This window comes from Lolium rigidum, chromosome 2, assembly GCF_022539505.1.
Source record: "Lolium rigidum isolate FL_2022 chromosome 2, APGP_CSIRO_Lrig_0.1, whole genome shotgun sequence".
Classification (NCBI taxonomy): Eukaryota; Viridiplantae; Streptophyta; class Magnoliopsida; order Poales; family Poaceae; genus Lolium; species Lolium rigidum.
The window spans coordinates 9,829,725-9,843,457 of NC_061509.1; positions in this window are offsets into that span (position 1 = coordinate 9,829,725).

Here is a 13,733-nt window from a genome sequence, read left to right on the forward strand (position 1 = left end):
TCTAGCACAAATACAGCAATCGATGCTTTCCTCTTTGAAGGACCTTTCTTTTACTTTTATTGTTGAGTCAGTTTACCCATCTCCCTCCACCTTAAGAAGCAAACACTTGTGTGAACTGTGCATTGATTCCTACATATTTGCATATTGCACTTGTTATATTACTTTATGTTGACAATATCCATGAGATATACATGTTATAAGTTGAAAGCAACCGCTGAAACTTAATCTTCCTTTGTGTTGCTTCAACACCTTTACTTTGATTTATTGCTTTATGAGTTAACTCTTATGCAAGACTTATTGATGCTTGTCTTGAAATACTATTCATGAAAAGTCTTTGCTATATGATTCACTTGTTTACTCATGTCATTACCTTTGTTTTGATCGCTGCATTCATTACATATGTTTACAAATAGTATGATCAAGATTATGATGGCATGTCACTTCAGAAATTATCTTTGTTATCGTTTTACCTGCTCGGGACGAGCAGAACTAAGCTTGGGGATGATGATACGTCTCCAACGTATCGATAATTTCTTATGTTCCATGCTACTTTATTGATGATACCTACATGTTTTATGCACATTATATGTCATATTTATGCATTTTCTGGAACTAACCTATTAACAAGATGCCTGAAGAGCCGATTCTTTGTTTTCACTGTTTTTGGTTTCAGAAATCCTAGTAAGGAAATATTCTCGGAATTGGACGAAATCTTCGCCCGGGGTCCTATTTTTGCACGGAGCTTCCGGAAGACCGAAGAGGGAAGGAAGTGGGGCCACGAGGCGCCGTCACCATAGGGCGGCGCGGCCCGGGCCCCGGCCGCGCCGACCTATGGTGTGGGGCCCTCGTGTGGCCCCCCACGTTGCCCTTCCGCCTACTTAAAGCCTCCGTCGCGAAAACCCCGGTACCGAGAGCCACGATACGGAAAACCTTCCGGAGACGCCGCCGCCGCGAATCCCATCTCGGGGGATTCGAGAGATCGCCTCCGGCACCCTGCCGGAGAGGGGATTCATCTCCCGGAGGACTCTTCATCGCCATGATCGCCTCCGGAGTGATGAGTGAGTAGTTCACCCTTGGACCATGGGTCCATAGCAGTAGCTAGATGGTCGTCTGATGGCGTGTAACTCACACGTTCGTTCGGAACCCCAAAAGGAAGGTATGATGCGCACAGTAGCAAGTTTTCCCTCAGAAAGAAACCAAGGTTTAATCGAACCAGGAGGAGCCAAGAAGCACGTTGAAGGTTGATGGTGGCGAAATGTGATGCGGCGCAACAACGGGGATTCCGGCGCCAACGTGGAATCTCGCACAACAAAACCAAAGTACTTTGCCCCAACGAAACAGGTGAGGTTGTCAATCTCACCGGCTTGCTGTAACAAAGGATTAAGCGTATCGAGTGGAAGATGATTGTTTGCAAGAAAACAGTAAAACACAATTGCAGTAGATTGAATGCTATGTAAAGAATAGGACCGGGGTCCACAGTTCACTAGAGGTGTCTCTCCCATAAGATAAAAGCATGTTGGGTAAACAAATTACAGTCGGGCAATTGACAAATAGAGGAAAGCGTAACAATGCATATACATGATATGATAAATATAGTGAGATTTAATTGGGCATTACGACAAAGTACATAGACCGCCATCCAACTGCATCTATGCCTAAAAAGTCCACCTTCAGGTTATCATCCGAACCCCATTCAGTATTAAGTTGCTAAGCAACAGACAATTGCATTAAGTATGGTGCGTACTGTAATCGACAACTACATCCTTAGACATAGAATCAATGTTTTATCCCTAGTGGCAACAACACATCACAACCTTAGAACTTTCACGTCACTGTCCCAGGTGTCAATGAAGGCATGAACCCACTATCGAGCATAAATACTCCCTCTTGGAGTTAAGAGTAAAAACTTGGCCAGAGCCTCTACTAATAACGGAGAGCATGCAAGATCATAAACAACACATAAACAATAGATTGATAATCACCATAATCATAGTACTCTCTATCCATCGGATCCCGACAAACACAACATATAGTATTACAGATAGATGATCTTGATCATGTTAGGCAGCTCACAAGATCCAACAATGAAGCACAATTACGAGAAGACGACCATCTAGCTACTGCTATGGACCCATGGTCCGGGGGTGAACTACTCACTCATCACTCCGGAGGCGATCATGGCGATGAAGAGTCCTCCGGGAGATGAATCCCCTCTCCGGCGAGGGTGCCGGAGGTGATCTCCGAATCCCCCGAGATGGGATTCGCGGCGGCGGCGTCTCGGAAGGTTTTCCGTATCGTGGCTCTCGCATGCGGGGGTTTCGCGACGGAGGCTTTAAGTAGGCGGAAGGGTAGGTCGGGGGGCCACACGAGGGGCCCGGGGGCAGGCCGGCGCGGCCGGGGCCTGGGCCGCGCCGCCCTAGCCCCCGGCTGCCTCGTGGCCCCACTTCGTTATCTCTTCGGTCTTCCGGAAGCTTCGTGCAAAAATAGGATCCTGGGCGAAAGTTTCGTCCAATTCCGAGAATATTTCCTTACTAGGATTTCCGAAACCAAAAACAGCGAGAAACATAGCAATCTGTCTCTTCGGCATCTTGTTAATAGGTTAGTTCCAGAAAATGCATAAATATGACATATAATGTGCATAAAACATGTAGGTATCATCAATAAAGTAGCATGGAACATAAGAAATTATCGATACGTTGGAGACGTATCATCGTCTTCTCCTTGTTGTGCTTCATTGTTGGATCTTGTGAGCTGCCTAACATGATCAAGATCATCTATATGTAATTCTATATGTTGTGTTTGTCGGGATCCGATGGATAGAGAATACTATGTTATGGTGATTATCAATCTATTGTTTATGTGTTGTTTATGATCTTGCATGCTCTCCGTTATTAGTAGAGGCTCGGCCAAGTTTGTACACTTAACTCCAAGAGGGAGTATTTATGCTCGATAGTGGGTTCATGCCTTCATTGACACTGGGACGAGTGACGAAAGTTCTAAGGTTGTGATGTGCTTGTTGCCACTAGGGATAAAACATTGATTCTATGTCTAAGGATGTAGTTGTCGATTACATTACGCACCATACTTAATGCAATTGTCTCGTTGCTTAGCAACTTAATACTGAATGGGGTTCGGATGATAACCCGAAGGTGGACTTTTTAGGCATAGATGCGGTTGGATGGCGGTCTATGTACTTTGTCGTAATGCCCAATTAAATCTCACTATATTTATCATATCATGTACATGCATTGTTATGCCCTTCTCTATTTGTCAATTGCCCGACTGTAATTTGTTCACCCAACATGCTTTTATCTTATGGGAGAGACACCTCTAGTGAACTGTGGACCCCGGTCCTATTCTTTACATCGCATACAATCTACTGCAATACTTGTTTTAATGTTTTCTTGCAAACAATCATCTTCCACTCGATACGCTTAATCCTTTGTTACAGCAAGCCGGTGAGATTGACAACCTCACTTTTTCGTTGGGGCAAAGTACTTTGGTTTTGTTGTGCAGATTCCACGTTGGCGCCGGAATCCCTGGTGTTGCGCCGCATCACATTTCGCGACCATCAACCTTCAACGTGCTTCTTGGCTCCTCCTGGTTCGATTAAACCTTGGTTTCTTTCTGAGGGAAAACTTGCTACTGTGCGCATCATACCTTCCTCTTGGGGTTCCCAACGAACGTGTGAGTTACACGTCATCAATCCACTTAAGGGAAAACTTGCTGCTGTTCTACAAACCTCTGCTCTTGGAGGCCCAACACTGTCTACAAGAATAGAAGCACCCGTAGACATCAGCGCTGCCCACTCATATGCATGTGGCTTGTTGAGTACCACCAGCCGCACAGAGTGATGAGATAGTTTGGGTTGTATCAGGAGTGCCCACCCCAGTGGCAAGACACGGACCACGCGCTTTATAGGTAAACTTCTTGAATCATGCGATGGAAGCTTGTTGATTGAAGAGATAGAATCTAACTTCTTGATTTTTGCATGCTTGATAGGCAGCGGCAGAGGAAGATCAGAGATTGGCATGTCCATCATAGAGGCCACGTCACAGCGTTCCAACACTGTTTGGAAGCGATACAGAATGCTGGCCATGTGGAGATTGTGCCTCACGACTTGGCCGCTTTCAACAACTATCTCCAATGGTTTCATCAAAGCACGCGTATCGAGTTAGTGAAACCCGCGTATGATGACGACATCTTGGATGACCCCATCGAGTTCGATGAGGTTGCGTAAAGCCAGCACGACATCTATGCTCGCAAAGGAAGATCGACTTCTATTGCTTCCGAGCTGAACTTCGTGGTAATGTATTTTCTCGTTAGCTAGTACATCATCTACATTGGCATGTGATCGCTTAATTGTGTATAATATGTTTGTCACAGCGGTCCGAGATCCAAAAAACAGCTGAGGAGTGCGAGGTTATTTGGGAGCAGAGCCATAGAGATGAAAAGCCTATCGGACCGTTGCGGCATTTCATTAAGGTAGAATCACCAACTTTGAATGTAAGCTATTATGTTCGGGTGGCTTTGTAACCATGACTTCCATGACGCAGAACACTGCACGAAAGATGCGGCGGTTAGCCAACTTGCTAGGTTGCCGCGACGGCGAAATTGCTACATCCTCTTCTGAAGAGGCGGAGGTACGGACTATTTTGTTGCTGTCAAACATGTGCTTACTAGTTTCAACTTTTGTAATCTCATGTGTTCATGTTTGTGAAGATTCCTGACGACGACACCATTCTGAGTCAAGGCATTCTGAGTCAAGGCATTCTGAGTCAAGGCAAGAAGCAAGCCACACGGTCTGCTTACCAGTTGAAGCCAAGGGGCAAGGCTCTAAAACGATACACTCCGGACGATTATGTCAACCGAGGAAAGAAGGTTGTCATTCAGGAGGATGAGACGCCGCCGCGGAGATCATCTTTGAGGAGGATGAGGAACGATGAGCCGTTATCTTCAGAGGAGGAGGAGGAGCAGCAGGAGCAGGAGCAGGAGCATGAGGAGCAGCAGCAACAAGAGCCATGGCAGCAGACGAAAATGTTGGCCGTCCGGAAGCAGACCGTGAGGAGGGGACGTTGCGGAGGATAGATGCATTTGCTAGTGTTGTGAACTCTATCTTCATAAGTATCGTGTTGTGAACCCTATGTCATTTCGAACCATGTCTCTATTGCTACGTGTTGTTTGAATCTATGTGCTACGATGTGATCTATGATGCGTGCTATGTGTATCTTCTATGTGTATGAAATTGCTATTGTTGTATTGAAAACTGTTTAATTAAGGCAAGAATTTTCATGTTTTTAACACAAGTCAACGTGTGGCGCCCCTCAGGTTGGCGCCGCACCTCACAGTGTGGCGCCCATGGCGTCGGCGCCACACAATGCAACTTATATGTCGAAAACATCCAGGGGCTCCGGAAGTTTAGTCCTTAGCCGTTTTGGCGAGGCTGTTTGTGTGGCGCCCGTGGCACTGGCGCCACACCTCACTGTGTGGCGCCCGTGGCGTCGGCGCCACACATACAGCCTCGCCAAAACAGCTAAGTCCCAGGAGTAATGTCTTACAGTATGTTTTGGCCAATTATAAGTGCATGTGTGGCGCCGATGGGAGCGGCGCCACACATCCTGCCATGTCGGATCGGTGCACAGCTCATCGTCGACGGCGCCACGTCGGCTGGGCGAGTGGCGCCGCACGAAAGGGCGCCACACAGTGAGGTGTGGCGCCGTTGTGAGGGGCGCCACACAAAAGGGTTAGATGGGTGAAATAGTTTGGCCGGAGGGCCAGTCTGTGCTATAGTTTCATAAAAGGGTTATTTTTGTGTAAATCGCCGAGAGATCATCGGTATGAGTAAGCAGCAGTTTCCATTGAATACCAGTTTCTCAATAACCTGTTGGACAGAATAAAGAAGGGACAGTGATGCTTTAGCATAAACCTAAGGAGGTGTACTTGTGGAGAACTTTGGGTGATGGATCCAATAGAATTGTTCTGCACTGCTTTTGTGGAAATGCAGGTTTTTTCTTTCTTTTATGAACATCCTAACAAAGTTTACAGTAGTAGCATCCGAATTATTGTCTTTCAGACATGACAGGGTGTATCTATATATTTCAGACAGGACAGTAGTAGCAACCAATAGAATTATTGTCGATCTATATTTATATTTAAACATGCACAAGAAACTACATGTTCCATTAGTAGAGAAGAAACAAACAGATTTATTAAGACTTGAATCTAAGTGATGAGGCCGTGCATCTGTTCCTGAACTCAAGTTTAGATAACTTGGCACTGTATCATCATTGCTTTATCAAATAATCCATACAAATAACTACCACGTTTTCCGGGGGTGGGGGGGGGGTGGGGGGGGGGTGGGGCGTAGGAGGTGTGGTGGCCAGGCCGAGGCGAGGACGCGACGCTGGGAGGCACTGGCGATGGGTGGGTTGACCGGAAGGGGAAGCAGCTAGTGTTTTCCGTGGTCGCGTGCCCGGGCACGGGCGAGAATCGAGACTGCGGGGAACTAGATGAGGATAATTGGCGGAGCTTATATAGCGGGCGGAGCGGTGGGCAGGAGCGGCGAGCCGGCGAGCGACGGCCAGGGCAGCGAGCAGGGTAAGGAGGAGTGGTGCGGTGCGGAGAAAGAGAGAGTTCAGAGCTGAGAGAGGGTCCAGATGGACCTGTTGGGTCGGCTGGCTATGCCACTTGGACCGGCAAAATTAAGGGTGCTCCTTCCTATTGACGCTATGCTAAGCTTCACGCCTCCGTTACGCGCGCGACGCGTGTAGGGCTGTAGGCGGATCCCGGGTTGGCCGGCCCATGTATCAGCTCAAGTTGTAGGCTTTTTTTCTCGATCGCTACAAGTTTCTCCATCGATGTTTTAAAAAAATAGAATGTTTACAAATTGAAAATGTTCAAATTTTGGAAAATATTCGAATTTGAAAAGATTTAATTTTAAAAAAAAATTTAAAAATTGTTCAAATCCAAAAAATATTCAAAATTCAAAATGTTCAGATTCTAAAATGTTGAAATTTCGAAAAAAAATAATTATAAAAATGTACATCTTTTTGAAAAGAAATTAATAGTAACCGAAAAAATAAAAATGAAAAGAAAAAGAAACTAAACTAGGAAAACATAAAAACATAAGAAAACCTAAAAAAAGGAAAAGCGAATAAAAAATGACACAGAGACCCGGTCTCCATGCTGCCCATCAACCCCGCACGCCGGCCACCTCCATCGCGGGTGCTTCTTAATGGGTTGGCCGGCCATCCAATTCGTCACGGCCGTGGGCTTAGGCAAGGGGACCCGCTATCGTCTCTCCTCTTTGTCCTTGCTATTGATACTTTGGCTAATGTATTGGAAAAGGCAACGGGGCATGGGCTACTTCATAAGATTAGAGGGTGGGGTACCATCCTCTGCACATCTTTTTTATGCGGATGATGCTGCGGTCTTTGTGGCCCCTATTAAAGAAGACATTGAAAACATCGCCCACATCCTCAATGACTTCGGAAAGGTTACATGACTTTGTACTAACTTCCTCAAGAGCTCCGTGGTCCCCATAAGGTGTGGCCACCTTGACCTCGACGACATCTTCAATGGTATACCAGCCAAAAGAGATTCTTTCCCGTTGCGGTACCTTGGTCTTCCTCTCACGGTGAGATGCTTACGAAGGCGTGATGTCCAACATCTTGAGGACAAGTGTGTCGGAAGCTCTCGACTTGGCATGGCAAATACATCACTATGGCTGGCCACGCTGCCTTGGTTAAATCGGTCATTGCCTCCCAAGCCATCTACTTTTTGACACCCCTTTCCATTTCGGCAAGCACCATCACCTACATCAACAAGGTGGAGCGCGCCTTCCTTTGGTCGACCAAGGAGCACACTACGGGTGCGAAGTGCAAAGTCAATTGGGAGACGGTTTGTCGGCCCAAAAAACTTGGGGGCCTCGGGGTGCTTCACATGGATAAGTTTATTACGGCCCTTTGCCTCCGTTGGCCTTGGCTTGAATGGAAGGATCCTAGCAAGATTTGGGTGGGTTACAACAACCCTTGCTCTCTTGATGATATGGAAATTTTTTACACCACAACTACTACCACTGTCGGGAACGGGAAGAAAACACCTTTTTGGCAAGCACCTTCGCTTGGAGGCCGAAAGCCCATCGACATTGCACCTCTTATCTTCTCCTCCTCCAAGCGGAAGAACTGGAAAGTGGCCCAAGCTCTTAATGATAATGCATGGGTTAGCAAGGTTGACTTGGAGCAAGGGTTCTCTATGGAGCATCGTCTATCTCAATTCGTGGAGCATTGGGGCCTCCTCAACAATTTCTAACTTAATGAGGGCGAGGAGGATGACATTACTTGTAAGCTTACCTCAAGTGGATAATACACCACGAAATCCGCCTACGAAGTGCAGTTCTTAGGCTCCACCCTTTCTTGCCTTCACAAATCGGTGTGGAAGAATTGGGCACCTCCCAAAACGAAATTCTTTATTTGGCTTCTTTACCAAAATAGGGTCTGGACTATCGACCGCTTGGAGAAGAGGGGGTGGCCGAATTGCGGCTTATGTCCGTTTTGCACAGCCCCGTCGATAAGCAGGATCGAGCTGATCGACCGAACCAGGCCCCCGATTTCCAGGGGCCCCCAAATTCCTGCAGCCCAGTAGTATGTTAGGTATGTTTGACAAAAAAAATTGCTATTTGGTTGTGCGGCCCAAGCCCAGCAGGCCAGGGAGCCACGCTCAGCTCCCACAGAAGAAGAAAAAAGAGAAACGATTGACAAAGGATTAACTTGTCAATGCCTACAGATTGTAGACTAGGGTTTTGCTAGAAGTAGAGGGCAAGTAGATCTCGAAGGTTTAGGCGAAAAGTACTCGACGATTATGAAAACTAGGGTTATGTTGACGATAGATTCGATCCTTTCTTTGTCCCTCGACTCCCCCTTATATAGGAGGTGGAGCCGAGGGTTTCGTATTGTACAAGTTACAGAGTCCGGGACGGTTTCTAACTCGTCCCGCCAGATTACAAATAACACTTCCTAGTACAACTCTAGCTTTCCTTAATACATCTTGGGCTCCCGAATCTTCTTATTCTTCGGATAGTGGGCCTTCAGTAAATCCCGGGTACTATCTATGGCAGGCCCATTTGGGATGCCTATGTCGGTAGCCCCGAGATTTTGCTTGAATCGTAGAGTCAGGGAAAATCTCTCCCGTTTATTTTTGTTCGAGAGCTTTTATCCATACTCCTTCACATAAAATTCTATATTGTACAGGGATAATGGTAGTTGGGGCTAGTTCATCTGACGGATCAGGTACTAGTTAACTGCTCTAGTGGCAATCCGCAAAAACCTACTTCAAGATCACGTCCCCGGACATGATCTCGGGATACTTGGTGTAAACTTCGACGAGTGCCGCTTAAGGTCTTACCATTCTGTCGAGTCCCGGTCAAATTTATCGGGTACCTAACGCGTCCGTTAGGATTTTTCTTCGTATCCGTTGATACGGATAAAAGTAGCAGAGCGCAGTCTTTGGCGATGCCACGCCCAGCAGAACGGATCTGGGGTCTTACCTTCGCAAATTTGCGGCATTCAGAAATTGATCGCAACTTTGGCGTTCTGAGAATATATTGTCGAGTGCTTTTCGCCTTTGGAATAGCACATTTTATCGAGTCATATTTGATGACTTTATTTTGTCTTCCCGATGGGAGTATATGTAGAGTTATCTCGTGTAACTCGAAATATACTCACTTCGTTTCTCTATTTTTGAAAAAATTCATCGGGCACGCGAACAGCGTTCCCGATGGGAGTAGCCCCCGAGGCTACAGCCAAGAACTTGTGCTTGGGTGTAGGCTCCACAGATTAGTATCCTTTGCCGCTATATTTATAATTCTTCTCGATATTTTTATATTTATCGGGTGCGCGACCAGCGCTCCCGATGGGAATAGCCCCCGAGGCTATGAACAAATTCTTGGATTTGATCATAGGCTCTCGCCATTGCTATATTGTCATACTCGAAATTTTCTATTTTTCCAGAGTAGCCCCCGAGCGTTTGGGCAAAAATTTGTATTTGATCAAAGGCTCCAAGAGTATTCAAATGATTTACCCTGTCGCCATTCTCTTTTTTTATTTTTCTTGTCGACATATTTTCCTTTGTCATATTCTCTTCATCTCTATCAATAATTGGGATTTCTTCTGCCTTGTGGGTCCATTGTTTCCACCACGTTGACACGTCGTGCAAGTGGGGGACACACGTCCTCCACTTTTCCTGCCGCACGTACGGTAACGCCTGTTCCATTCCTTCCCAGTAAAAATACTTTTTTACCCTTGTATCTACAAGATCCTTTTTTACCACACGATTTCTTCATCCAACGGTGCACTGCTTCGTCCGAATCCTATATAAACCTTTCTTCAACCTCGGTCCAGTCCTTCGGTTGCGCCGCACATCTGTTCCCCTCTGCAGAATTTCTTTCTGCGCTCCTCATCTCCCCAAGCTCTTCGCTTCGTAGCTGCTTCTCTTCGCCATTGTTGATGCCACCGCGTCGATTGACCAGGCACAGCACACCTGACTCATCGATGGCCGCCGCGGATCTGGGAGCGGCAGAGTGGGAGAGGTCCAAGATCACCAACCAAGACCTCAATCTGATGAAGAAGCTGGGGATTACCAAGAAGCCCAAAGCTGTTTGCTTTCCCAGTGAAGAGAGCTACCCATCCCCTCCAATGGGGTATCGGGTAAGTTTCGTTGATCATCTCATCCGTGGTCTTTCCGCCCCCATTCACCCTTTTCTTCGGGGACTACTTTATGTTTATGGTCTCCAACTTCACCACCTCACACCCAACTCTATCCTTCATATTTCTATTTTTATCACTCTTTGCGAGGCCTTCCTTGGTGTCCAGCCTAACTGGGCATTATGGAAGCGCATCTTCTTTTGTCGCCGTAATGGCTCTGCCAATGTCGCCTATAATATAGGCGGCGTTGTTATTTCCGTTCGCTCCTCTGTCAACTATTTCGACGTCAAACTCCCTGACTCCGTTCAAGGATGGCGCAAGAAGTGGTTGTACATTCGCGAAGAGAACGATGGCTGCCTCGAGGATAATATTCCTCCTTTTGATGGTGCCGAGAAAATCCTTCGCCGCCGTTCTTGGGACGCAGAAGCTACCGAGGAAGAAAGGACTTCGACGAGAGGCCCCGATGACTCGTATCCATGAGTTGCAAAATACTCGTGGAAAAGAATTATCGGGCATCCAAATTACGGCGTACTTCCTTAGGACTAGGGTGCAGCCTCTTCGGGCTCGCAAAAACCCTTTCTGGAATTACGCTGGCGATGAAGACGCAGATCGCCTGTCGACGAATTTGGAAGTCAAGGATTTGGATAGACTTATCCGTAGGATTTCCTCTCTTAAGAAGAAAGACTCCATCCCTTCCACTTGCCGTGTAAAACCATATAGCGCCGCCCATGCGCTTCCCAAGGTAAACATTGTCGTGTAATTTGTCTATCGCCTTGCTTTTTTGTGTTGTTATTCACTGCTGACAAACTTTCCCTCTCTTTTTTTTTTATACAGGATCATCCAAATCTTGTTTCACTTCCTCCTCTTCCTGAAGGTGGGGAAGTCGAAGAAAGGGCTGTTATCTCCGATGATAACCTCGATGCCCCCTCCTTCACAAATGAACCCGCAGAATCTCGAAAATCTGCGGGATCCGATGAAAAAGAGGATGTCTCTGAAGCCACTGCGTCGGCACAATCTCTTCCTCCTGCTGTTTCTCCAAGGAACAAAAGGAAGAGGGATGATGTCGAAGATTCCGGCACCTCCAAAGTCGACGAAGCTGTTCCTTCGCACCAGAAGGCCGGCTATGATCCATACCTCGAGTCTCTCATTAGTTCGTAAGTACCTTTTTTCTTGTTTACTTGTACTCGAAGATTCTTGTCTATCTTGCTTTTTATATTGTCGACACTTGCTCGTAGTGATGATGAGGAAGAAGTACCAACTGCTGTTGTGGCTGCTCACACGAGCACGTCACATACATTAATTGCCTCGGATACGCCAGTCGAGAAAGAAGAAACGTCGCCTTCTCGACAGAATATCGGCGCTACTACTCCTCCGGCAAGCCCCCTTGTCCCTTCTCCAAAAAGGGCAAGGGTTGAAATAAATCCAGAGCTTACTCTTCAGTCGAGTAGCTCTTCTAACCCTCTTTTGGATGATGTAAGTTGCTAGAACTCTTGCAGTTGTTTTCTATTTGCTCTTATGTGTCGTCATTTTTCTCATGCCAACATTTTCTTCCTTTGTCTCTTTTTTAACAGCCTTTGATCAAAGAGCTTCTTCGCATCGGTGCCCAATTTATTGGGTACCGCGATTATGCCAGCAAAAATGAAGGTACTCTTTGACTATTTTCTACATCCTTTCTGCATGACTTGTCGACGTTTATAACCAATCTTTTCTTCCTTTTTCAGAGAAACTGGCGGAAGCCAACGAACGTGCTGACACGCTTGCTCTTAAGTTAGAGCGATGTGAAGAGGCTCGTAAGAAGGCTGAGTCAGATGCGATTAAAGCTAGGCAAGAAGCTGACAAGGCCAAGTCTGATGCTGCTGGTGTCGAGGATCTTCGGAAACGTCTGCATGACGCCGAGACTTTGCTGAGTGATCACATAACTGCACAATCTGCTCGTGAAGCGGCGATCATCAAACGCATAAAGACACAAAGTCGTCGCTTTGTCGGTAAGCATCTGCACCATTGCATACCCTTTGGATTTTCCTTTTTTGCACTTATTTGTTGACAAAAATTTCTATTTTTATGTTGTCAGATAGGACCTCGCAAGAATTTGAACTTGAGGATCCCGACAACGATGTTCTTCTTGACGCCATGTCGTTCCTTGAGTTTCACGGGACGGAAGCGCGTGAAGGCATGGATGAAGCCAGGGCGGGGTTGTCGAAGCTTTTCCCATATTTCTTCCCGAAGAAAGAGGAGCCTGCAACTTTCCTTGGTCTTGCCAAGTGTTTTAATCCTCCCGAAGATCTTGGGCTGAAGATGCGTCATGAGAACATGAAGATTGCCGTGGAAAGCACTGTTGCTCTAGTTGCTGACAGTCAACAAACTATTGACTGGGCCAAAGTTGGCGATACGGAGCAAATAGAGCAAGCTAAATGGCGATCCTTGATCAAAGCGGCGAAGCTCAACACAAAAAAGATCCTGGCCTATCTCGGGATCAAGCCATCGTCGACTCCTAGCTCTTCAAGACCGGAGGTCTAGTTTTTGCTTTCTTTATTTCCTTTGCTATTGTCGCCATTCTAGTCTTGGCGACAAGTTCCCTGCCAGTCCCTTAGGAGAACTTCTTTTGTAATGGTGATGTCTACGTTCCCCCTCCTTTCCTGTAGACAGTGTTGGGCCTCCAAGTGCAGAGGTTTGTAGAACAGCAGCAAGTTTTCCCTTAAGTGGATCACCCAAGGTTTATCGAACTCAGGGAGGAAGAGGTCAAAGATATCCCTCTCATGCAACCCTGCAACCACAAAGCAAGAAGTCTCTTGTGTCCCCAACACACCTAATAGGTGCACTAGTTCGGCGAAGAGATAGTGAAATACAGGTGGTATGAATAAGTATGAGCAGTAGTACGGCGCCAGAAAAGTGCTTGCTGGCGTGCAGTTGATGGTAGTAATATTGTAGGAAGTAAACATGCAGTAGTAACGCAGCAGTAGTAACACAGTAAAACAGTAAACAAGCAGCGATAGCAGTATTTAGGAACAAGGCCTAGGGATCATACTTTCACTA